Raw genomic sequence first — 24,774 nt, 5'->3', positions numbered from 1 at the left:
GCCATGTGACCCTCACTAAGCCCAGAGGGCGGAGAGCAGGGCAGACCCGGAGGTGGCGGACGCCTGGGGACAGGGCAGGAGAAGCCTGGAAGGCCGGCAGCTGACCCAGCTAGCAGCACAGGGTCTGGGGTATGTCCTCCGAAGCCTGGCCTCCTGTCCTCCCACCCATAAACCCCCAAGGGAAGGGGGCAGGGGGCACGCCTCCGGATATTTGCCTGGGGCCACCCCTTTCCTCTGGGCACTGCAAAGAGGGCAGGACAAACAGAGGAACTGAACATGTTTATAATGACTAGGCAGGGGCCCCACCCTGGGCCCTCCTGGGCAGCTCCAAGCCCTGCTGGCTTCCCCAGCAGGCGCTCCCTTCCCAACATAAGCTCCTGATCTCGCGGGAGCCACAGAGGCCGTGCCAGGCCTGGGAAGAGGGAGAAGAGCTAGGCAGAAAGGCTGGGCTTGCCCAGGTGCAGGGAAGGAAGGGTGGGGGCTGGGCTCCCGGGCCAGCTCCGAGCTTGGCAGTCAGGCTGCCCAGGGCTCCAAACCCCAGCAGGGCTGCTATGACCTGCCCTGTGTGACTTCACTTTCTGTGTCTGTGAATTGGGGATCTAACCCAACCTGGGGACCTCAATATGTGGTCCCGAGTGAGCAACTCAGCCATGCTGTGCCTCAGTTTCCTCCTCTGTTCAAAGATGGCGATGACAGTAGCTGCTTCCTGGAGTATTTATTTATTTTTTTTTTAAATGGAGTCTCGCTCTGTTGCCCAGGCTGGAGTGCAGTGGCGTGATCTCAGCTCACTGCAACCTCCGCCTCCCGGGTTCACGCAATTCTCCTGCCTCAGCCTCCCGAGTAGCTGAGATTAACAGTTGCCTGCCACCACGCCCAGCTAATTTTTGTACTTTTAGTAGAGATGGGGTTTCACCATGTTGACCAGGCTGGTCTCGAACTCCTGACGTCTAGTGATCTGCCCTCCTCGGCATCCCAAAGTGCTGGGATTACAGGGGTGAGCCCCCGCGCCTGGCCTTACTGGAGTTTTTACAAGGAATTACGGAGAACACAGAGCACGGAGGGCCTGGCCCAGAGACAGCGGTTGGGATCAGAGCCAAGGCAAATCACACACAATAAGTGCCGGTCACCATTCCAGTAGCAGCCAGCACTTACGGAGTAGCTACTGTGTACCAGCCCTCTTCCAGGCACTTTACCCGGGTCCCACATCTGGCCCTGGAGGGAGGGGCCATTATAAGCCCCAGATTACAAACAGGGAAAACAAGGCACAGAGGGGGACCTCATTAACCCAAGTGACCCAGCTAGGGTGGCAGAGTGGACACCAGACTCCAGGCCTGTCTGCAGAGATTCACGGGTTCCGGCCCTGCTGTGTCTAATCCCGCTCCATCCTCACAAGCATCCTCATCCCAATTCACAAATGGGGAAACTGAGGCCCAGAGAAGGGAAGGCCCTTGTCCAGGGCATGGACAGGAGAAGCAGCCAGTGAGAAGCAGCCAGGATTTGAACCTGGGCGGTTGTATGTGGAAGGCACTGAAGGCTGGGCTCTTACCTGCCTGTCCTGCTGCCCTGGAGGGCTGAGGTGACGCTGTTGGTTTTATTATTATATTATTATTATTATTACCATCATCCTCTCAAGGCTGGTCCTGGCCTCCCCTCTCCCTCCCTCCCTCCCCATTCTTTCTGTCTACACCCAGACCTTGCCTTTCCTCTCCTGGCGGAGTCTCTGCTGAGGGTCCCTCCCTCCTGTGTGACCCGTCCTGGACACCACAGGCAGTGGGAGGAAGCACAAAGTGGGCCCCCGGGCCCCCGCCTCCTCCATGGCTGTTCACCAGCCTTTCCCATGGGCCTTTGCAGCAGGAAAGATGCTTAAAACCAACCCCTCCCACCAAGTGTGGCCTGAGGCTCAGCTCGGTACTCCCACCACCACACGGGACCCATGGCCAGAGCAGAGGCTGAAGCTGAGCTCACAGGCACCCCCAGCCGCGGTGGTAAAATCTCTCACTAAACTCACCAAGCAGAGCTGGGCCTGGAAGCCAGTCCTGCCCACTCCAGAGTCCACAGCCTTAAACCCTTCGCTGGCCCCCAAAATGCCTCCTTGTGGCCTGAGAGTCCCCACAGGGCATGCCCATCACCACACTGCCCTCCTCTCCTCCCAAGCACCCCTGTACTCACTGTGCCCTGGCCACACAGGTCCCCCTGCTGTTCCTCAAATCCTAGACACGGTCCCACCTCAGCGCCTTTGCATGGGTGAGTGCCCCACCTGGAACTCTCCTCTCACTGCCCTCCCTCCTCCCCTGACTTCCCAGGCCCGCCTGTGCTCACAAGCCCTGCTCCTGTCCTGTCACCCTCTACGCCCATCTCTGCTGCTTTATCTTTCCTTAGGGCTCTTACCACATATACGGGGGTGTGTGTGTGTGTGTGTGTGTGTGTGTGTGTGTGTGTGTGTGTGTGTGTGTGTGTGTGTGTAGGGCTCTTACCACATATACGGGGGTGTGTGTGTGTGTGTGTGTGTGTGTGTGTGTGTAATTCTTTTTTTTTTTTTAGACAGAGTTTCACTCTTGTTGCCCAGGCTGGAGTGCAATGGCATGATCTCGGCTCACTGCAACCTCCGCCTAGTGGGTTCACGTGATTCTCCTGCCTCAGCCTCCCGAGAAGCTGGGATTACAAGCGTCCACCACCACACCCAGCTAATTTTTGTATTCTTAGTAGAGATGGAGTTTCACCATGTTGGCCAGGCTGGTCTTGAACTCCTCACCTCAGGTGATCCACCTGCCTCAGCCTCCCAAAGTATTGGGATTACAGGCGTGAGCCACTGGGCCCAGCTGTGTGTGTAATTCTTTAGCGTCTGCCTCTCCCCTAGAATGTGTCAGCTCCACAGGGCAGGGACGGTCCTCTGTCTTGCCCCCTCACAGCCCAGGGCAATACACGGTAGGGACTCCGTGGAACGACTGTCCCTGCCCACTGCACTATTCCCCTGCTCAGAGGCCTTGGACAAGGTCCGGCAGCACCTGGAAAATCTTTCAGATAAGCAGCTGGGACCTGGGGGCAGTAGCCCTAGAGCAGCAGGGAGATGCAGCCTTCTGCCCCAGCCGGGGCACAGACGCCTCTGAAGTCCAGTATTCGATCGCAAAAATGCAGGCATACTTTGTATCCTACTCTAAAACGTTTATTTCCAGTTTTAAAAAATCTTTTGAATTCTTTAACATGTGGGACAGGCAGCGTTGACCTGGCCGAGCAGACGCTTCCGATTTTCCAGTCACCCCCTGCATCCTCTGACCTTTTATGGCAGGAAAAGGGTACCACCACCCCCATTCTCCCCTACAAGGTTAATTGGCCCAAATGGAAAAGCAAGATCCACCGTGCGACAAAGCTGTCGGTGTGAGCAGGTGCACGTGCAAAACCCCTTACCTCCTGCCCCGCCCCCTCCAGGCTCTGCTCAAAGCTGCTGCCGCCGGAAGGGAGGGGGCTGACCCGGGGCAGAGCAGGGGAGGTGGCCAGGACCACAGGCATCCTTTCATCATCACTAAAATGAAACCCGAATCAGGAAGGGGACCCACAGGGGTCACTGCCTCCAGCCTGCACTCAGGCTTCTACCATGGGTCGCACTCACCACCCTGCCACAATCTTCACCTACCAGCTCTGGGAAGACCCCTCCCTGCCTCAGGTTACCCCCTACCTTCTGGGGATGTGCTCTGATGGCAGAGGCGCTGGGAGTCTGGCTTGCTGTCCCAGCACAGCAGGCTCCTTGCTGTCCTGAGTCCCCCACGCCATTCCTGCCTCCAAACCTTGGCTCAGCTCTTGCCCCCATCCTGCACAGCCCCCGACCCTCCTCTATCCATATCTCTCCTCAGGCTTCCCACACTGAGCCTCGCTCCTCCAAGGAGTCCTCAGGTTTGGGACTGACACATCCCCAGGGTCCTCCTTAGCAAACACCTACTCCACCCACAAGCGACCCCATCGCACCCACCCACGCGTCGACCCATGCACCTGTCCGTATCTACTGAAGGCTGACTCTGCTGGGCCTGGGGCCCACAGCAGTGCACCCAACAGTCAGAAACATCCCTGTCCTTGCAGCACTCACATTCTAGAAGGAAGGAGGCAGTCAATGTATGAGATAAATCAGAAAAGTATCTACTAAGTCCAGTGAGAAATGCTGACATAGAGAATAACGCAGCAATCAGAAAGAAGCTGAGGGGAGGGGAGGCTGGAATTCTCAATAAAGTGGTCAAGGCTGGGCACAGTGGTTCACGCCTGTAACCCCAGCACTTTGGGAGGCCAAGGAGGGAGGATCACTTGAGCCCAGGAATTCAAGACCAGCTTGGGCAACCTAGTGAGACCCTGTCTCTACCCCCAAAAATAAAAAATAAATAAAAAATTAGCTGGGCGTGGTGGTGTGCGCCTGTGGTCCCAGCTACTGGGGAGGCTGAAGCGGGAGAATCATCTGAGCCTGGGAGGTCAAGGCTGCAGTGAGTGATCATGCCACTGCACTCCAGCCTAGGTGACAGGGCGAGACCTTGTCTCAAAAACAAGAATAACAGGCTGGGCGTAGTGGCTTATGCCTGTAATCCCAGCACTTTTTGGAGGCCAAGGCAGGTGGATCACTTGAGGTCAGAAGTTGGAGACCAGCCTGGCCAATATGGTGATATCCTGTCTGCACTCAAAATACAAAAAATTAGCCGGGCGTGGTGGCAGGTGCCTGTAGTCCCAGCTACTTGGGAGGCTGAGGCAGGAGAACTGCTTGAACCTGGGAGGTGGAGGTTGCAGTGAGCCGAGATTGCGCCGCTGCACTCCAGCCTGGGCGAGAGAGTGAGACTCCATCTCAAATAATAGTAGTAATAATAATAATAAAATAAAGTGGTCAGGCAGGCCTTGCCGAGAAGGGGACACATGAGCAGGGACCTGCGTGAGGAGGGCAGAGGGAGCCATTTGGGGCCCTGGAGGAAGGGCAGCCAGGGTGGTGGGAATTTGCTTGACATGGTCAAGGGGCAGCAAGGAGGCCGTGGGGCTGGAGCAGGGTGGGCGAGGGGGTGAGTGGACGGACAGGCCAAGGAGGTAATGGGGCAGATCATGTGGGGCTTTGGGGGCCACAGGGAGGGCCCAGTCCTTCCCCGAGTGAGATGGAGTTGCAGGGGTCTCTGAGCCCAGGAGGGCCACTGCCTGACTCAGGAGTTCACAGGCTCCCACTGGCTGGGAACAGTCTGTGGGGGCAGAATGGAAAGGGGGACCAGGGAGGAGGAAGCTGTGATGGTCCAGTGGAAATCAAGAGGACAGGACCCCGTGGGGACTGCAGAGGGAGCAGCATGAGCAGGTTCCAGGCACGCTATAAAGGTGGAGGTGGCAGGACTGGTCAAAGGCTGCAGCATGAGCTCACAGGCAGGCGCTCGGTCTGCTCTGGCTCCATGTGGCACCCCCAGCACCTGGCCCAGAGTCTGGTCAGCCGGGGTCCATTCCCTCCAGGGCCCTCAGTGTTGCCTCACACGTTACAGCTGTTTACTGGTCTGTGGCCGTCGTCCTCGCTAAGTCAGTGGCTCATGTGGACAGGTACCATGTTTTGGTTCACAATGGCTGCATCTCAGTGCCTAGAGCAGGGCGTGGACTCACGGGGCCCCCTTCATGGCTGTGGACTCGCCCAGGCCATGCCAGGCACGCAGACCAGGCCACATGGAGCCCTCTAAACAGTTCTGGGTGCTGGGTGGGGAGTCCTCTTCCTTCCTGTTCCTCACACCAGGAAACTGAGGCCCAGAGGGGGAAGTCACTGCCCAGGGCTATCCAGTGCCAGGTCACAAAAGCAGCCACTCTGTCCCACAGAGAAGGCAAGTCAACATCCCCCAGCCTCCTGTTCCCCGGTGGCCCCGGCTCCAGCCAAGGCCTCCACTCTGGAGAAAGGACCCTGGAGGTTTACGGGACAAAAACAGGGAGGGACAATGTCCCTGACAATGACCAGACCAAAACCAGAAAAGCCACCTTGGTTAGAAGGGAATCTGAAGACATTACACCAACGCACACACAGTTCTACACGGCTTCCCACTTTGGCTCAAACACTGACTCAACACGGCCCTTGACTAGGAGGGCCCTGCCAACCTCGCAAACTTCATTTCCTCCCCTCGCTTCTCTCCAGCCGCGCTGGCCACCTCCGTGTATGTCTTGGACTCATCACAGCTGTTCCAGCCTCCGGGCCTCTGCACCTAGCTTCCCTCTGCCAGAACTGCACTGCTCAGCCTTTCTTGATATTCAGGTCTTAGCGCAAATAAAACCTCCTCCGAGAGGCTGCCCCGACCCCCTAACAAAATGTGCACCCCGCTTTTTATGTCTCTGTGGCACCACCCCCTGGCATCCTACACCTACTGACTGGTGGTGCCCCCAGCGGAATGTCAGCCCCCTGAGGGCAGGGCCCTCTCTGTCTGTCTGGTTCTTGCTGGCATCTAGAGCAGTGGCTGGAACACAGTAGGTGCTCGAGACGTATCTGTGGAACAAATGAGTGATGCCATTACTGAAGTAATGAGCCTGGTCCCTGAGGAGGTGCAGGGCACGGGGATCGCAGGGCACGGGGATGGGGCCGAGGCAGACACAAGTCCCTGGGCCTCGTTCACTCACTGCCTGGAAGTCTGGCCTTGATGCCTGGGGAGAAAGTGGGTCTTCAGAGACTGAATCTGGCTGTTCTGCAAGTAAGCTGGTGTGTGTCCCAACACCACAAAACGTCCCCCCGCTGTGAGCACCCAGGCCCTCCCCACTGCAGGGGGCCCACCCAGCCACATGGCCTAGGCTGGGAATCTTGGGAAGTGACAGAGTATCCTGGCAAGAGCCAAATCACATGGGGGATGCCTCTGGAAATCCATGAGTCCCCACAATGGGTAAAAGCCTGTAAAGATGCAGATCGGGGTCGGGGGGCCTCTGGATTCAGCAGCATCTGTGGAGGGTGGAGGAGGCAGCCCTGCTCCCCTTTGTTCCTCCAGGTACAGCACAGCACTGCCCCTGCCCCCAGGCCTCTGCACGGACTGTGCCCTTAGCCTGGGTCCTGAAGAGTCCCCTGACCCCTCAACCTTCACCTTGTTATCTCTTCCTCTTCCTTCAAACTGCAGGTCCACGGCCAGGCACGGTGGCTCATGCCTGTAATCCCAGCACTTTGGGAGGCTGAGGCAGGTGGATCACCTGATGTCAGGAGTTCAAGACCAGCCTGGCCAACATGGCAAAACCCCATCCCTACTAAAAATACAAAAATTAGCTGGGTGTGGTGGCATGTGCCTGTAGTCCCAGCTGCTTGGGAGGCTGAGGCACGAGAATCACTTGAACCCAGGAGGCAGAGGTTACAGTGAGCCAAGATCACGCCATTGCCCTCCAGCCTGGGTGACGCAGTGAGACTCCATCTAAAAAAAACACTGCATGTCCCGTGCCTTCCCCTTGACAGCATCTGTCACAGCTGTAATTTTACGTTTGTCTCTATGGTCCTTACTTAGTATGTCTCCTGCAATGAACGGGCAGTGTGCCATGAGGACAGGGCCTGTCTGTCCTGGCCACTGCTTTGTCCTCAGCACAGGCCTGGCGCAGTACAGGGGCTCAGCAGGCAGCTGGTAGTTAAGAGCCGACTGCCCAGTCCCAGGTACTGGCTCTATGACTCCAAGCTGTGTGCCCCTGGACAAGTTACTCAACCTCTCTGGGCCTCAGTGTTCTCATCTGCAAACTGGGGGTAGTGATAGTCCCTACATCCCGGGAATGATGAACAAGCGAATAAGACAACGCGTGTAAAACATTTACAACAGTGACTGGTGCCGAGTGGGGCCTCACTGCAGGCTCGATGCTGTTATCAGTACTGCCAATCTTGCTGCTGATGATGAATGAATGAATGAACAAATAAACTACAGAGGATGCCGGGCATGGTCCCTTCTGCAAATATGCTAGCCTTACTTTCTCCAGGGTTGGGCGGGGGAAGCCTGACGGACTGTTACTGTCTGATAACAGGTCTGCCTCTTCCACTGGACTGGGAGACCCAGGAGGGCAGGGCCTGGGGCCCCATCTTAGCCACCCTGTGTCCCCAGGCTTGCCCAGCACAAGGTAAGGTACAGCAAAAAGAGTGTGGCTGAATGAAGAGATGATGCTTCCTTTATCCAGCCAGGCCCAGGCTGGAGCTCAGAGCCCCAGTGATGCCAGGGCTGGCAGTCTCAGGCCAAGCCCCCCTGCCCCGAATCTGGCCCAGCACAAAAAGGCACAGACATAAAGGGCACTGCTGGTGCCCTTCACCCCTCAGAGGTACCCAGGGTAGGGATGGACACCACAACAGAGAGTGTGCAGGAGCCCATACAGCCTGGGAAATCGGAGCAGAGTCATTTATTCCTCCCCTGAGGCTGGGCAGGGGGAAGGGGGCGATGTGGCAGGAAAGAGGCTCTGCCCCTCTCAGGCCCCAGCACCCAAGCCCTCTCACTGTCCACTTCCCCTGCTGTGCAACACACAAGGCTGCGCAGACACCAGGAGACACACATGGCCTCTCCTCACAGACCCAACACACAGCAACGAGTGAAGCCATCCCACAACCCATGCACGCTCACACATGCACGCTCACACACGCGCGCACACACGCACGCACACACATGCATGCTCACAAACATGCACACACACAAGCACGTTCACACACGCACACTCACACGCGCACACACACGCACCCACATGCATGCTCACAAACACGCACACACATGCATGCTCACACACGCACACTCACAAATGCATGGTCACATACATGCACACATGCACACTCACACGCATGCATACACACACACGATCCCTAGACACAGATGCATGTGAGGACACACCAGAGCGTGCAGGACATCTGCAGCTGACACTATACAGAGCCAAGCCCTAAGACCATCACACAGACATGCAGATACACACCCAGCCACACAAACCACAGGCCTCCAGCCACATGCACTGGTCACATGGAAAGCTCCCTGGCCATTCTTCTCCAATATTTATCTTAGGGGAAAAAAAGAAAACTTCCCGGCTAGCCGGCAACAGCAGCAATCCACCCTCAACCCACAACATCCCGAGCACCCGGCGGCGGCCCGTACAGGAGCACGGGCTTAGGAGGCTGGTGACCAGGGGTCAGTGCTGTGCTTGCCGCGGGGCAGAGGAAAAGGACATTTACCAAGAGCCTCTGTTCCTGTCTCTAGAATATGGGGCGCCAGCAGAGCGTGCCCCAGAGGGAGCTTCTGAGGATTCAGTGGGAGAAGGTGGGGGAGCGGCTCTTAAAGCCAGCCTGGCTCAGTCAGCCCACACCTGGGCCCCAGAAGAGCCATGGATGGACCGTGGACTTTCACACACGCTGCGAAGACTCGTGCACCCAGAGATGCAGACACTCCCAGAGACCCACACACAGAAACACAGGGACACGTGTGTACACGCACAACACCGCAGACACTCCATGACTTCGAGGGAAAGCCATGCCGCACCCCAAGACACACACACACATAGGAATAACCCCCAAGATACAAAGCTACACCAGGGGGCCCCCCAACCCCAAAACCACACACAGCAGGCAAGGAGACCTCCATGGACCCAGGCGCACCCAGTCACCTCCAGGGTCACCCAGAGTAAGTGAGGCACAGTCTCACAGAAACTTCTGCCCCCATGCAAGCCAGACCCCAGGAGTGAGCTCGCACAGAGAGGCTCAGGGACCTACACTCAGCCGCCTGCAAGTCCCCAGCAGACAGGCACCTGCCGTCACGCACACGTTTAAACACGGTGACCCCGCCCCAACCCCAAGAAAGGTGCAGCCTTCGCACATGCTCACACTGGCTCCAGTGGCCAGACAGCAGACCCTCCTTCCCCCGCAGCCAGCCTAGCCCTCCCCTCTCCCCTCCCTCCTGAGGCCTGGCCAGCTCACCTCCACCACGATCCTTCCCACTTCCTAGGCCACCCTCAATGGGGCGGGCCTGTGGAAAAACAGGCTTCCAGCTGGAAAGCAGAGTAGATCCAGGGCTCCCCAGGCCCTCGACGTGGGCACCCACTGAGGAGGGCTGGCTGGGCTCTACGCTCCAGCCTCCAGGGCAGCGGTGGTGACGCGGCCAGGCTGGCCAGGAGTTGAGCCTCGGCTGTGGCTTCCACCCACGGAGGGCGGGAGGGAGGCGGGGCTGAGCCTGGAGCTGGGGTGGGTGGGCCTGGGCCACGTGGCCCATAGCTGCCTGGATAGATGGCAGGGCTGGGCGGGGACCCCAACCACAGCCTTTGCTTCGGCAGGGTCAGCCTCCCACCCACAGGCACACCCCGCCTTGCCCCCCCATGCCAGTCTAGGTGCCAGGGGCTGGAAGGGGTGACTACACAGCAAGGCTGAGTGCCTGCAAGCGGCTGGCCAGGCAGCTAAGGGGCAGCCAGGTTTGAAACAAGGGACCGGGGTATGTACATGGGGGCGGCTGGGGAGTGACAGGGGCTGCTAGGTACAGGATAGAGCCCCGGGGAGAGGGGTGGGTGGACTCTCTGATATGGAGGCAGAACTGGAGAGCTGGAACTTGCTTCTCCTCCACCCTGACCAGGCTGGGATTCTAGCAAGTGCCCAGCATGGGCTGGAGGAAAGGGCCACTCTGCACCCCCCACCCATGAGGAGGAATCTGAGACAGCCTGACCGGGGGAGGGGCGAGGTCAGGGGAGACCACGGTGAAGCCCCCATATCGCCATCCCAAGGTGTGAGAATGGGGCTGGGAGGCGTGGATGGCAGGAAAGGGAGGAGGGAGAGGAGGCCGGGAGGTGGAACGCCATGCTGGCGCCGCCTCACCAGGATGAAACTAACCTTGCTGAAAATAGGCAGCTCAACATGACAAGGCCTTATTCTGGGCCAGGCCCTGCTCTTGGCATAGGCGTGGGCTCAGGGCTTTGCCTCACTGCTGCCCTAAATGGGACAGGTCCTTCCGTAGGCCCCTTTCACCATGGAGGAAACTGAGGCCCGGAGAGGCAGAATGACTTGACGCCTGGGGGAGGTCAGGCACTGGGCCTCCCAGGCTGGGTGTCTGTCCTGGTGTCTGCGCCCTTAACCAGCTGCTCCGAGTATGAGGCTGGTGTGATCAGAACCCCTGTTCAGGAACAGAAGAAAAAGACGCTCCGCCGCACCCCTCCCTCCCCTTCAAATCCCACCTCCCGTGCAAAGGCTGGCCCGAGACCGAGCTCGCAGGTATAACTGTTTCTACTGTGAACACTGTCTGTTCCCCTCCACCCCAGCAGGCTGCGGAGGGCTGCCTGGTTCATCCCTTCTCACCCTCTGGCCCCACCTGAGGCACCTGCTCCTCTGAGAAGCCCTTCCTGCCACCCCAGGCTGGGTCAGGTATCCTCCGGGCTCCAGCCCTGAGCACTCCGCCCTGCACCTCCCCATGCCAGCCCTGACCACCCAGGCTGTGGCTGTCTGCAGCCTACCCGCCTCTGATTCATTCACTGAGCTCCAGGCACATACCAGGCACGCCTGTGGGAGGCCCTGAGACTTCAGCACCGAACAAACTCCACAAAACTTCCTGCCCGGAGGAGCTGACATCCTAGGGGGGCTCCATCAGGGACTCCAGTCCGGTAGGCGGTAGGGACCAAGGCTGCTGGGTGCCCGGGCCCTGGATGGGTACCCAGGCCACGGTGAATCCAGGGACAACAGTGAGCAAGTGCCCGGGCACACGGCAGACAGAAGCCCCTGGGTTCTTCCCACTGCCCTGCTCTGCACACCCCTGCCCCCGCAGCCAACTCCTCCAGGGCAGATGTTATCTCCACACAGAGAACGTGGGCTGGGAGCCCAGCGCTAGCTCTCGGGGCCTGGAACTCCCACCGCCACCTCCATCCACCCCCTGCCCACAGTGAGGAGGAAGTCCAAGGAGGGGCTGGGCTGGGCTCTGGACCACAGCAGGGCAGGTCTGGGGGTCCCAGAAGTCCCAGATCTCAGGCCACTGCCTCCCCGTGGGGTGGGGGTGGGGCATCTGTGGAGTAACCACCCGGAGAGGAGGAGCCAGGTGGGGCAGCTCTGCAAACCAGACGGGCAGGTTTGGGCTCTGGCGGGGGAGTGGGTGGGGACTGGACAGCTCTGGACAGCCGCAGGAAACGAGGTCTCCAGGGGACGGAGAGGGAGCTGCACTGGGCGATTCTCAGTGATTCCCACTTTACCACACTTATGCTTATCTACCCCTTTTCCTTTTCCTTCTCTCTGTCTTTATAATACAGGCACACGGTTCAAAAGCCAAAAGGCACCAAAGGGTAAACTGTGACAGGATGTCCTCCTCCCACCCTGGCCCAGCTCAGCCCTGGAGGCAACCCCTACTAAACTTCCGGTTGTTTTTTTTTTTTCCTTTCTGAGAGATCCTACGTGTGTGTACGGGTACACACGATTACCCACTTTTTAAAAAACAACAGAAATGGCAGCCACACGACACACAATATTCTGTACTTTGCTCTTCTCGAAAACATTCCGTGGCTCTCCCACGCTGCTGGCACTTGGGAGGAGCTCAGCAGCATCCAGCGGAAGCGGGGACACACGCTCGACCTAGCAAGAGCTCTCCTGGATACACACTCCAGCTAACGCAGGCCCATGGGGCAGGAAGCACACGCAAGAAGGGACTGGAAACAAGACAGATGCTCGTTCCCAGGAGGTGGCGAATGAAGGGTGACCTACCGGCTCCATGGCACTGCACACGACAGGGAGAATGAATAAATGACTACAGCTACATGTGGATGAGCATCAAAGAAGAGGCCACATAAAAGAGGCAAAAACATGGAACGGTACTCCGTCCTCGGACCAAGGTTCAAAACCAGGCAAAAGGAAACTGCTTCAGGCTGCACACAGAGGTGGCAAACAGAGAGGAAAGCAAGCACATGAGGGCCTCAAAAGTCAGGAGAGTTGGACTGGGCGCAGTAGATCATGCCTGTGAACCCAGCACTCTGGGAGGCCGAGGCGGGAGGATTACTTGAGGCCAGGAGTTCGAGACCAGCCTGGCCAACATTATGAAACCCGCTCTCTACGTTTTTAGAGAATTAAAATTAAGGCCAGGTGGGGTGGGTCACACCTGTAACCCCTGCACTTTGAGAGGCCAAGGTGAGCAGATCACCTGGGGTCAGGAGATTAAGACCAGCCTGACCAACGTGGTGAAATCCCATCTCTACTAAAAATACCAAAATTGGTAGGGTGTGGTGGTGGGCACCTGTAATCCCTGCTACTTGGGAGGCTGAGGCAGGAGAATCACTTGAACCTGGGAGGCGGAGGTTGCAGTGAGCCGAGATGACGCCACTGCACTCCAGCCTGGGCGACAGAGACTCTGTTTCAAAAAAATAAAACAACAACAACAACAACAAAACACAAAAAATTAGCCGGGTGTGGTGGCTCATGCCTGTAATTCCAGCTACTCGGGAGGCTGAGGTATGAGAATTGCTTGAACCCAGAAGGTGGAGGTTGCAGTGAGCTGAGATTGTGCCACTGCACTTCAGCCTGGGTGATGGACTCTGTCTCAAAAAAAAATTAAAATTATAAAGAGTGGATGCTTCTGCAGGAAGGGAGAGACTGGGAGGGGTAGGGGGAGGCTGGCACCATCTGTTTCTTCACCTGGAGGGGTGACTACATAGATTTTTCCCTTTATAGTAATCAGTTTTATAAAACATAAACATTTACGTTTTATGCAGTTTTCACTGCGTATCCTAACAATTTGTAATTATGATTTTAAAGAAAAATATTTATATATTTACACAATTATACCCTGGTAGCTGAGGGAGCCAGGGGTACCACATCCAGGGATGCTCGTCCCTCAGTCGGCCCTCCATAACCGCGGAGGGAAAAGATGGCCCTCCACAGTAAATTTTCAGACCTTGGTTGGTTGGATGAATGGGTGGGTACAGAACCCGTGATCCTGAGGGTCCATGATACCGAGGGCCGACTATATACACGGTAGTTCCCCTTACCTGCGGGGCGTATGTTTCAAGACCCCCAATGGGTGCCCGAAACTGTAGATAACACCGACCCCGACTGCCATCAGTTGGAACACGTTTCTGTTCCTGTTTTCTACTCCCCAAATGTAATGCCTTTTCCATCTTAACCAAACACTTATGCCCTGTGGCTGTAACTTTTGCAGTTTGAGGTGTGACAGTAAACCTAGCCACAAATTCTTTCCCTTCTTCACAATTTCATGGATAGAAGGCTCGTTCTTACTGTAGAGTTTAGTAATCTTAGCATACAATGTTTTTTCTTTTCCTTATTAGGTTAAATACATTCCCCATTTTCACTTAAAGGAAGCACTTTACAGCTTCTCTTTGGCATATCCAAATTGCCAGCATCACTACTCTTGCACTTTGGGGACGACGTTAAGTACAGTAAGGGTTACCCGAACATAAGCACTGTGGTACCACAACAGAAGATGCGATAACCGGGAGAGCCACGGAGTAGTCACAGATGGGTGGCACATACACCATGGATATGTGGGATAAGAAAGGTGATTCATGTCCCAGGCAGAACGGAGTGGGATGGCTCCAGATTTCATCCTGAGGCTGTGCGGTGGCTCCTGCCTGTAATCTCAGCACTTTGGGAGACGGTAGCAGGAGGATCGTTTGAGCCCAGGAGTTTGAGACCAGCTGAGCAATATAGGGAAACCTCGTCTCCACACACACACAAAAAAATCACAACTCAGCATGGCGTGCAATTTAAAATGCATAAGCTGTTGGGCCGGCGCAGTGGCTCACGCCTGTAATCCCAGCACTTTGGGAGGCCGAAGCAGACGGATTCTTTGAAGTCAGGAGTTCCAGACCAGCCTGGCCAACACGGTGAAACCCCATCTTTACTAAAAATACAAAAATTAGCTAGGCGTGGTGGTGCATGCCTGTAATCCCAGCTACTCGGGAGGCTGAGGTGGGAAGAATCGCTTGAAACCAGGAGGCGGAGGTTGCAGTGAACTGAGATGGTGCCACTGCACTCTGGCCTGGGTGACAGAGTGAGAGTCCGTCTCAAAAAAAATAAATAAAACGAATGAATTGGTTATTTCTGGAATTTTCCATGTACTTTTGGGCCATGGTTGGTGGCGGGTAACTGAAACCACAGACACACTGCATAGATATGTGTGTCTTGGTGACCTTTCCCTGCCTTGATCTTGGCAGAGCGCCGCCTTGCTGCTTTGGCAGCTGTGTGGAAGGACTGTGAGGTCTGGAGCCCGTCCCCATGGGGCCAGCGTGGTGGTTTCCTGTCTTTTGCTCTTATAAATGGTGCAGTAGCGCTCATTGCGTGCGGCTCTCATTTCACAGGTGTGCAAGTTTGTCTGTGGGTAAATGCCCAGCAAAGCTCACCACTGCCAAGTGGCCCTGCGTGAGGCCTGTCCCCCACTCACAGCCCCCCGCTGGTGCCAGGGCCTATCCCCTCGGCCTTGCAGCACGGGGCGGGGCCAGTCTCTCTGATCTCTGCTGATATGTGAGATCTGGTCCCCCTCAGCCTAGTTTTCATTTGTATTTTTCTACTTAGTAGGGTTGAGTATCTTTCACATTTATAAAAGCCATTAGAATGTCCCCTTCCGCTAAGTGTCTATTCAAAGCCTTTGCCTTTTTCTGCTAGGTCAGGGAGACCTTTGTAAATCTAATCTGATTGTATCCTCTCCTGCTAAAAACCTACTCAGGCCTGCAGAGCTAAAGCCGTCTCCTCACCAGGGTCACGCCCACCTCTCTGTCCTCATTTTTGCACACTTTCCGCCCCCAATCACCTGCTACAGCCACACGCAACCTCCTTCCCACGTTCATGGACTCCACCAACAGAAATCCAATGCGCGTCTATCACGTGCCGCCTGCGCGGGGGCAGAAGCGCAGTGTGGGCCCTACCCCATCAGGCTTAGAGTCAAGCACCACACACAAAAAATGTTGAAGTCCAGCTGACACACCCTGGCTGGAGGGAAGGGTGGGCAGCAGGCCTGAAGGGGGACGGACGGTGTGGTGGAGGCAGGCCTGAAGGGGGACGGACGGTGTGGTGGAGGCAGATTGTGAGAGAGCAAGGGGAGACAAGGTGGGTGCCAAGGACAGGCCTGGGTTTTTGTATTTTTTAAATTTTTATTTATTTAGAGACAAGGTCTCACTACGTTGTCCATGCTGGTCTTGAACTCCTGAGCTCAAGCCACCTGCCTACCTCAGCCTCCCCCAGTGCTGGAATTACAGATGGGAGCCACTCTACCTGGTCCCGGCCTGGGTTTTGCAGATGTAACTTTGGCTGCCCTGTGAAGGATGGGATCAAGGGGCCTGAGTGGGTGTGAGGATGAGTAACAAGGAGGCAGCGCTCTCTGGGCAACTGATGAGGCAGCCAGGACAGCAGCGGTGGAGAGAGAGGGTCAGACCTGGGCTATGTCTACCAAGAAAAGGCAATGCTCGCTGACGACTCAGACACTGGGGCTGAGGAGGAGGTAGTGTCAAGGATGACTCCGAACCTGGGCCCAACACAGTGCCATCTTCTACACGGGGAACCCTAGAGGAGCTCCAAAATGCCAGGTTCCAGAGCTCTTTTTTCAAGAGCTCCATCTTGAAAAAGAAAAAAAAAAAAAAAAGAGAGAGAGAGAAAGCCAGAGGAATCCCTCTCCCCACACTTAAGGCCTGCTGCAGCGAGTAACCCAGATGGGGTGGGACGGTCACCGCAACGGAACAGCAGAACAGGACAGAGAACCCAGAAACAGACCCACACCAACATACCCAGCTGGTTTCAAAAATGTATTTGTATGATGGTAAAATATACAGCATATTTATCATTGTTAACCATCTGTAAGTATACAATTCAGTGGCATTAAATACATCCACCAAGTTGTATAACCACCACCACCATCTACATCCAAACATGTTTATCATTCCAACAACAACTATGTACCCATTAAACAACAGCTGCCCGTTTCCCTCAACCCTGATAACCTCTCTTCTACTTTCTTTCTCTCTATATATACATAAACATATATTTTATTATTCATTTATTTATTTAGAGACACAGTCTCTCTTTGTCGTCGGGACTGGAGTGCAATGGGGTGATCTCAGCTCACTGCAACCTCCACCTCCCAGGTTCAAGACATTCTCATGCCTCAGCCTCCCAAGTAGCTGGGATTACAGGCGCCCACCACCACGCTTGGCTAATTTTTGTATTTTTAGTAGAGACGGGGTTTCACCATGTAGGCCAGGCTGGTCTTGAACTCCTGACCTCAGGTGATCCGCCTGCCTCAGCCTCCCAAAGTGCTGGGATTACAGGTGTTAGCCACCAAGCCTGGCCCTATATATACATTTCTTTTAAAAGAGACCGGGTCTCACTATGTTGTCTAGGCTGGACTCAACCTCCTGGGCTCAGGGGATCCTCCTGTCCCCAGAATAGCTGGGACTCTACGCATGCTTTCTGTCTCTTTGTATTTGCCTACTCTAGGTCCCTCACAAGTGGAATCATAGAGGATTTCTCCTTCTGTGTCTGGCTGATTTCACTAAGCATAATGTTTTCAAGACCATCCACGTGACAGCTTCTACTCAAAATTTCATTCCTTTTTATGGCTGAATAATATTCCATGATGTATACCACCTTTTGTTCCTCCATTCATCCACTGATGGACATGGGGCTGTGTCTACCTTTTGGCTCTTGTGAATAAGGCTGTGATGAGCCTGGGTGTACAAATATCTGTTCGAGTCTCGGCTTTCAATTCTTTTGGACGTACAGCTGGGAGGAGAATTGCTGGCTCATGAGGTAATTCTATGTCGAACAGCAGCAGCACCATTTTACATTCTCACAAGCAATGCATGGGGCTCCAATTTCCCCACATCCTCCCAACACTTGTTATTTTTGTTTTTTTGACAGCAGCCATCCTGGTAGGTGTGATGTAGTATCTCATCGTGGTAACTGATTCTTGTGAAAGAAGCCTAAGCAATTCAACAGAGGAAAGACAGCATTTTCAACAAATGCTGCTGGAACAACAGGACATCCATATGCCAAAGGGAAAAAAAAGAACTTTAATCCAAAACTTATACTTTGCACAAAAATTAACTCATAATGGATCACAGACTTAAAGGTAAAACTATGAAACTTTTATGGGGAAAAGAAAAAAAAAAAAAAGCAGGCCGGGTGTGGTGGCTCACACCTGTAATCCCAGCACTTTGGGAGGCCAAGGCGGGCGGATCACGACGTCAGGAGTTCAAGACCAGCTTGGCCAATATGGTGAAATCCTGTGCCTACTAAAAATACAAAAATTAGCCAGGCGTGGTGGTGGGCGCCTTTAGTCCTAGCTACTTGGGAGGCTGAGGCAGAAGAATCGCTTGAATCCAGGAGGCAGAGGCTGCAGTGAGCCTACTCCAGCATGGGCAACAGAGCAAGACTCTCTCTCAAAAAAAGAAAAAAGAAAATTCTTTGGTACCTAAGACAGGGCACAGGGTTCTGAGACTTGAAAGCAAATGCGCAATCCATAAAAGAAAAAAGTTAATACAAAACTAAAAACTTTTGCTCTGCAAAAGTCCATATGAAAAGTATTAAAAGACATGCTACAAACTAGGGGAGAATATTTGCAAACCACATATCTGACAAAAGACTAGTATGTAGAATAAAGATCTTGCCAGGTACCGTGGCTTATGCCTGTAATCCCAGCACTTTGGGAGGCCAAGGCGGGTGGATCACTTGAGGTCAGGAGTTCAAGACCAGCCTGGCCAACATGGTGAAACCCCATCTCTACTAAACATACAAAAATTAGCTGGGGCGTGGTGGCACATGCCTGTAATCCCAGCTACTCGGGAGGCTGAGGCAGAAAAATCACTTGAACCTGGGAGGCGGAGGCCGCAGTGAACCGAGATGGCGCCACTGTACTCCAGAGTAAGACTGTCTCAATAAAAAAAAAAAAGAGAATAGATAAAGATCTCATAGGAGAACCTGGTCGGGCTAAGAAAAAAGAGAACAACGGTGAAAACTCAAAACTCAACAGCCAAAAAAAAAAAAAACAACCAAAAACAAATAATCCAATAAGAAAATGAGCAGAAGCCACGCGAGACCTTTCGCGCGAAGAGGATACACAGATGGCAGGGCAGCACAGGAAAAGCTAATCAACATCATCACCGTTAGAGAAATGCAAATTAAAGCCACAATGAGTTATCACTGCACACTTATTAGAAGAGCTAAAATAAAAAATAGTGACAACACCAAATGCTGGTGAGGATGCGGGGAACCTGCCGCTGGTGATATAACATGGTACAGCCACTCCAGAAAACGGTTTGATGGTTTCCTTAAAACATGGAACCACCACACTGCCCAGCAATTGTACCTCTGAGTATTGGTCCCAGAAAAACAAAAATTGACATTCACACGAAACCCTGTTTGTCAAGGTTTATAGAGGCTTTGTTTGTAACAGCCAAAAAATTACAAAAACCCAAATGTCCTCCAACAGGAAACTGTTAAACAGTGGGGCATCCAGACCACGGAATACTACTCAGTAGTCACTATCAGCACAGCAATCTGGATGCACCCCCAGAGAATCATGCTGAGGGGATAAAGTCAATGCAAAAAGGGTACATACTGGGTGGCTCCACTTACATAACATTCTTGAATTGACAAAATCATAACAATGGGGGAACAGACAGATGAGTGGTTGCCAGAGGTTAGGGATGGGTAGGGGAAGGGTGTAGCTATGAGAAGGTATTATGAGGGATCCTTGTGATTGAACAGATGCTCTGTATCTGAACGGTATGAATGTCAATCGACACTCTGGTATCTGGTACTACAGTCTTGCAGGGTGTTACCATTGAGGAAAACTGGGTAAAGGTATGCCAGACCTCCTCTCTGTATTCTTTCTTTCTTCCCTCCCTTCCTCCTTCCTCCCTCCCTCCCTCCCTCCTCCCTCCCTCCCTCCCTCTCCTGCTCTCTCTCTCTCTCCTTTCGTAACAGAGCCTAACTCTGTCACCCAGGCTGCAGTGCAGTGGTGCCATTAACAGCTCAGAGCAGCTTCAACCTTCCGGGCTCAAGTGATCCACCTCGGCCTCCCAAGTAGCTGGGACTCCAGGTGCACAGCATCACAGCCAGATAAGTCTTTCTGTTTTGGGAAAAGGTGGTGTCTCCCCATGTTGCCCAGGCTGGTGTTGAACTCCTAGGTGCAAACGATCCTCCCGCCTTGGCCTCCCAAAATGGGGTGGAATTATAGGTGTGAGCCACCGCGCCAGGCCACTCTGAGTTACTTCTTACAACTGTAGGAGAATCTACAATGATCTCAGAATTTAGTTTTCTTAAAAATAATAATGGTTTATTTAAAATGCCAGATCCTTTCCCATCTTTTAGCCTTTGAACATGCTATCTGCTCTCCTTGGGACAATGTTCCACAAACTAACCCTGCTCCTCCTTCAGGCCTCAGCTCAAAAGTCTCCTCCTCCAGGAGGCCTTCCTTGATTTCCTAGGCTGGAGCCAGGGCCTCCCACAGTCCTCTGGGTCTTCTCCCATCACAGCTGTCACACTCTGGCCTGTGCTTTCCAAGGTCACTTTGGTTTGTCACTGCCTAGTACCATGTCTGTCTCCCTCACTGTATTATAAGCTCCATGAAGGCAGGACCTCAGCCTGACAGGGTGGTGGCTGACCGGGCTGGACTCAGAGGAGGGAAAAAGTGACTGCCAACAAAAATGAGTGAATGAATGGCAAGCATGACAAAGATACTAACAGCTAAAGCTCATTAAGAGGTTTCCACACGCTAGCTTCTACGAGTGCTTTGCATGGATGAAGTAACCCTTACACAATTCCATTTTACAAATGGGGAACTGAGGCCAACAGAGGCGGGAGGGGCAGGGGTCAACACATGCCCAAGGCCATCCAGCTAAAAGTGGCAGAGCTGGGTGGCAAACCCAGGCCAGTTAGATACAGAGCCTTTGATAGTAATCTCCCTGCCAGAGGGCCTCCCCAAGAAAGGCTGTGTGAGCCTGGCTAACAGGGCGGGTGAGGGTGGGGAGTGGGCGGGGGCTGGGGGAGGGCAGTAGGGAAGAGAAGAGACCCACCCTCCTGTCCCCAGCTGCTGATCCATGCCCTCCTCCAGAGAAGGCCCCACCGTGGTGCACACAGGCCCCGGGCAGCACCAGCACCCCATTATACCTTACATAAGCTCAGGGAGGGCCCCTTCATATCACGGCTGTAACTGAGTCCCATGTGGTGCCCCAGGAAGCCAACGGCGCTCTGCCACTTCCACTGGAGGGGCCGCTTCACATCCAGGTGGAGCAGGGGGCCGCGGGCCTGAGTGAGAGGAGCCCAGAGCGTCCTCCTGGGCCCCCCCCAGGACAGAGCTGCTTCCCTCTGGCCATGGGTGGGGGTGCCCTGACCCCCGCTGGGAACCATTCCTCCTGGCACAGAGCTACATTACTCCACCCAGAGAAATCTTAAGAACAAAATATTGAGAGAGTTGCAGCCAAGTGCCGCCGGCCTCGTACCATTTGGACGCAGTTTAAAATCCTGCAGAACAATGCTGGACACTGTTTAGGGAAGCAGACGCAGGGCCAGCGAGGCCTGGGGCCCCGGGGGAGGCACCTGGGGGCTGCACCCACAGCAAGCATTTCATCTTTTAGCTGCAGGCGGGCCTGAGGGTGGTCAGCAGGTGATTCTCTATTCTCTCGGGGGTGTCTGAAATCTTTCACAATACACCAAAAAAGAGGTAACAATGAAAAGAAAGGGAGGAGAATGTTTTTGTTAGTACTGGGAAGGGCAGGTGGAGGAGGGGGCTTTCAGGGAGCTGGTGATGCCTGTCTTCTTGATCTGGGTGGTAGTTTCATGGCTGTTTGCTTTATAATTATTCATTAAACTGAACATGGAGGTTTTACGCACTTTTCTGTACACATCAGATTTTACACCACCATGCAGGAAAAACCGGGAGAGTGATCCTGACAATTGTAAGCTTTCTCTGCATTTGCGTGTGTCTGCAAACAGTCTCTCTCCTCATTCCTTTACCGTCTCTCTCTTTACCAAGAGCACGAGTGCGCACACACACTCACACGCACACGCACACGCACACTTCCCAAAGCCGTAACTTCCACCATAACCACAGCAGCATCCTCCGGCCCCTTGTAACTCCTGGCCTGTTTCCTGCAAGGAAGACAAAGGCCGGGAAGCAGCTGGCCCTGGAGCCCTCAGACTCAGGCCACAACAGCCAGGTCTCTCCACATGCCAGGCACTCTCAATCCGGCTCCAATCCCAGCCCTCAGGAAGCCCTTCTGGCCTCCGGAACAAACCCAGATCAACAAGTCCCTGCCCTGGGGCACCACAGCTGGTCACCCAGAGTGGAAGGGGTTATTACTAAAGATTGGGTCAAGCATCCCCTTGGCAGGGACGGCTTCTGGCTGGTTCGTCGGTGCCCTGTGCTGGAAACAGGACAGGAGAGAGCACTACAAAGTTACGTGCAGGCTCCATCCTGGTGCAAAATCAGGCTGCAAGGAGGGTGCTGTTCACACCCTATTTTGCAGAGGAGGAGAGTGAAGCTCAGAGAGAAGACGTGCCAGCCCTCAGTCACATGGCAAGTGTATCAGATCTAGGATTCCATGGCAGGTCTGACCTGGACCAAAGTCCACTCACTTAACCACATCTATCTACCTATCTACCTACCTACCTACCTACCTATCTATCTATCTATCTATCTATCTATCTATCTATCTATCTACCTATCTATCTATCTATCTATCTTATCCTATCTATCTAATCAATCTATCTAATCTATCTTATTCTATCTATCTAATCAATCTATCTAATCTATCTTATCCCATCTATCCATCCATCCATCCATCCATCCATCCATCCATCCATCCATCCATCCATCCATCTATCTATCTATCTAGAGATAGGGTTTTGCTCTGTCACCCAGGCTAGAGAGTAGTGGTGCAATCATAGCTCACTGCAGCCTCCAACTCCTGGGCTCAAGCAATCCTCCCACCTCAGTCTCCTGAGTAGCTGGGACCACAGGCACATGCCACCACGCCCTTTTAAATTTTAAATAATTTTTAAATTATTTTAAAACAATAATTTAAAAAACGTTTTGTAGAGCGGAGGTCTCACTATAGCCCAGGCTGGTCTCAAACTCCTGGGTTCAAGTGATCTGCCCACCTCAGCCTCCCAGAGTGCTGGGATATGAGCCACTGCGCCCAGCCATGTTCCTTATTTTATTCATTCACGCACTCAACAATTTTTTTTTTTTTTTTTTTTTTTTTGAGACAGAGTCTTGCTCTGTCTCCCAGGCTGGAGTGCAGTGGTACGATCTTGGCTCACCACAACCTCTGCCTCCCGGGTTCAAGCAGTTCTCCTTCTTCAGACTCCCAAGTAGCTGGGATTACAGGCGCCCGCCACCACGCCTGGCTAATTTTTGTATTTTTAGTGGAGATGGGTTTCACCATGTTGGCCAGGCTCGTCTCGAACTCCTGACCTCAGATGATCCGCTCGCCTTTGCCTCCCAAAGTGCTAGGATTACAGGAGTGGGCCACCGCGCCCAACCCTTTTTTTTTTTAATGCTTCTACCCAATGAACAACGAGTCCTTAATACGCCCTCAGCAGGTGCCAGGCACTGTTCTAGGCACTGAGGACACAGCAGTGAATAAGACAAGAGTCCTTGCCCTCCTGGGGTTGACATTCTAGTGGGAACACAACATGCAGGTAAACAAGTGGGAGAAGGGACAGAGAATGACAAGGTGCTCTTTCAGACAGCACAGTCGGGGAGGTATCTAAGCGGGTGGCGTCTGAGCAAAGACGGGATACAGGTGAGGAAGCCACGCGGAGTACCCGGGAACAGCACTGAGGGTGGAGGGCACAGTCAGTGCAGAGACCCCCGGGACTGGAATCCGAGTGGCTGGAAGGGAGTGGGGAATGGAGCAGCTGAGGTCAAGGAGGTTTATATTAAAATGCGGAAGCGGAAGGGCAGCTCCCGGAGGCCCAGTCACCACAGCCCAAGGCATGTACAGCCACCATCAGGCTGTCGAGAAGGAAGCAGGTGGAAAGGCCGGGAAAGCCACTCAGGGTGACACAGGCGGCCAAGGGTAGAGCTAGGGTGGGAGACCACTCTGCCCTGAAGGTGTAAGCACCATGCAATGCAGAAGGGCTTGCCAGGGTGGGTGGGAGCAGCTCTCAGCTGGGGGCCTGCGGCCCTAGCAAAGCAGGAACCGGAGGCCCACATGTTAATGCCACTGGTTTACTTGAAGCCAGGGCACCCAGCCCATTGCTTCCAGGCGGTGGGGGCGGGGAGAGGGGCGACCCAGGCCTCTGACCTTTGGTCCCTCTTGCCCTACTTCTGCTGGATCTGGGTACCAGCCTTACTAGGAGTGACTTCAGAGTGGTTTTCTCAACCTAATCGCTTTTTTTAAAAAAAATGTAACTTTTACTTTAAAAGTGAACTTGACAGTCATGCACACATTTAAGTAATTCTGATGCTCATCCAAGCACCACCTAAGAAAGCGTGCTTGTCAGAAGAAACCGAACCCGCATCAGATCGAGCCTCTAGACCTAAGTCCTAACTTACAGGAAGCACTGAGACAGAGAACGCGTGCAGTGACACCACAGGGATGTATCAGCTGGCTCCACACTGCGAAACTCCAGGACAAATGGCCTGGGTCGCCCGTAGAAAAACTACCAAAACAAGCATGCCAAAGAGCTGATGCCAGGATCTGAGCGTGGCGGCGCACACCTGTGGTCCCGGCTACTCAGGAGACTGAGGCGGGAGGATCGCTGCAGCCGGGGAGGTCAAGGCTGCACGTGAGCTCTGATCGCTCCACTGCACTTCAGCCTGGGTGACAGAGGGAACAAAACAAAACAAAACAAAGAGGCCTATCAACCGGATGCAAAGTGTAGACATTGTCTAGACCTAAATCAAACAA

At 54.1% G+C, this 24,774-nt stretch overlaps 1 protein-coding gene across 7 annotated transcripts in view; it reads right to left on the bottom strand.

The window, feature by feature from the left end:
- The window catches only part of LOC105495382 (p21 (RAC1) activated kinase 4), a 53,121-nt gene that overhangs the window by 12,110 nt on the left and 16,237 nt on the right, over positions 1 to 24,774 (bottom strand). Inside the window, exon 1 of one of the 7 annotated variants that reach the window (XM_011764827.3) lies at positions 11,423 to 13,069. The exons of 4 other annotated variants lie outside the window; for them this stretch is intronic. The gene's annotated coding sequence lies outside the window, so the exon portion shown is untranslated. Of the gene's footprint in view, positions 1 to 1,546; positions 1,566 to 9,868; positions 10,096 to 11,422; positions 13,070 to 24,774 lie in introns of those variants that run through there. 2 more of the 7 variants (XM_011764826.3, XM_071086714.1) reach the window with 2 other exon arrangements.

The sequence above is a fragment of the Macaca nemestrina genome, chromosome 20 (genome assembly GCF_043159975.1).
Source record: "Macaca nemestrina isolate mMacNem1 chromosome 20, mMacNem.hap1, whole genome shotgun sequence".
NCBI lineage: Eukaryota > Metazoa > Chordata > Mammalia > Primates > Cercopithecidae > Macaca > Macaca nemestrina.
This window is presented reverse-complemented; position numbering and strand designations above follow the sequence as displayed.